At 27.4% G+C, this 1468-nt stretch overlaps 1 protein-coding gene across 1 annotated transcript in view; it reads left to right on the top strand.

The window, feature by feature from the left end:
* The window catches only part of LOC108754718 (WW domain-binding protein 2), a 16652-nt gene that overhangs the window by 11219 nt on the left and 3965 nt on the right, over nt 1-1468 (top strand). The window lies entirely within an intron of this gene.

The following is a 1468-nucleotide window of genomic DNA, read 5'->3' as shown; positions in this document are numbered from 1 at the left end:
AAGGGTAAAAAAAAATATATATATATATATATTAATATTTATTAAAAAAAATATTTTTATATTTAGAAAAAAAGACAATAAAAAAACATATGTACAATTTAGTATATTGGAATAACTTGATTATATTTTCCAACTTGTCTACGCCAATTCATTATTACTATCACCGACGAGATATTATTAAAGACCATCAACTCTAAGCAAATTTTTGTCCTTGCCTTTACAAAGAAGATCCGGAGATAATGGAAGAACACTGACATTATCAACAACTGATATAAATTTATGGTTTATTAATAATTAACACAAATATTTTGGATAATACATTATTAAATTCATATTTTTTATTATATAAACACTGCATAAATAAGTACATATTGCTACAAAATTACAATTCTTTTTTCTCTACAGAAAAATAGCGGAAAGCGTTGCGATAAAAGTTTCTATAAGCTATTGTTAATGTAATAAATAAATACAAACAACAATGTTTATCGTTATAAATAAATGCGACTGATTAACATTTCAATGCTTTCTGTCATTTACGTAATACATTCATTCTAATACATCAGTTTGAATTTGCTATATGAACTTAAAATGGCGGATCTTTGCGGTACTTTATATATCTAGTGACTTTATGTTATTCTATTTTGAAGCGTTTCTATGTCCACAAAATGTGGACATCCTTATTTTAAGGATGGAGGAAATCTCCTCGAAGGAGGAAGGATTCCTCGATTCTCCAAGGCTTTCTTGTTTCATAAATGGATCTCAAGTCTGCCTTCCCGAAGGAAGGAATATTTTAAGGATTTTAGTAATCTACTGAAGGCATATCGTAATAGATAGTATATTCAAACCTAATATCATAAATTACGAATAATAAAGGTTATAAAGGTATTGTTAATTAAATAAAGTCGTGATTAAGCATTTTGCAACGATAATGGATAAAAATGAAACTAATAGCGAATTTGAACTCACTGCGCACTGATGCACATTAAAACTGTCGTACATACATAAAATAACATAAATATATGTTTATAAATAAACATGGAAATCGATTAAATTATAAAATACTCAATATATTTTATTGTACTGTTAGGTAAAATATGTATTTCATAATTCGAAATATTTGCATTTTATTTTTATACTCAAATCAGTGTACAACGGCTTTAATATGCATCAGTGCTTCCAATCGAAAAAATTCATAATGCTTATTATTCGAAGAAGAAGAAAATACTTTTGATGCAATTTATTTCCGAAAAAAAAAAAAACTATCGAAAATAATGATCGACAGATCTAAATTAAAAGCTATCGAAAGTAAAAAGACCGGTGTGACGAATTAAATTTGGAGGTTTTCTTGATTATGGATTACATCTCCTCCTCAAGGAAATTCGTAACCTCCCTTGAGAAAAGGAAGCTGATAAGACTCATTGTTTGATAAAGGAAGATTTACGAAACATGAAATGAGGAACAAGGAATC

Source organism: Trachymyrmex septentrionalis, unplaced genomic scaffold (genome assembly GCF_001594115.1).
Source record: "Trachymyrmex septentrionalis isolate Tsep2-gDNA-1 unplaced genomic scaffold, Tsep1.0 scaffold80, whole genome shotgun sequence".
NCBI lineage: Eukaryota > Metazoa > Arthropoda > Insecta > Hymenoptera > Formicidae > Trachymyrmex > Trachymyrmex septentrionalis.
The sequence above is the reverse complement of the archived record's forward strand: the minus strand, read 5'-3'. Positions and strand labels throughout refer to the sequence as shown.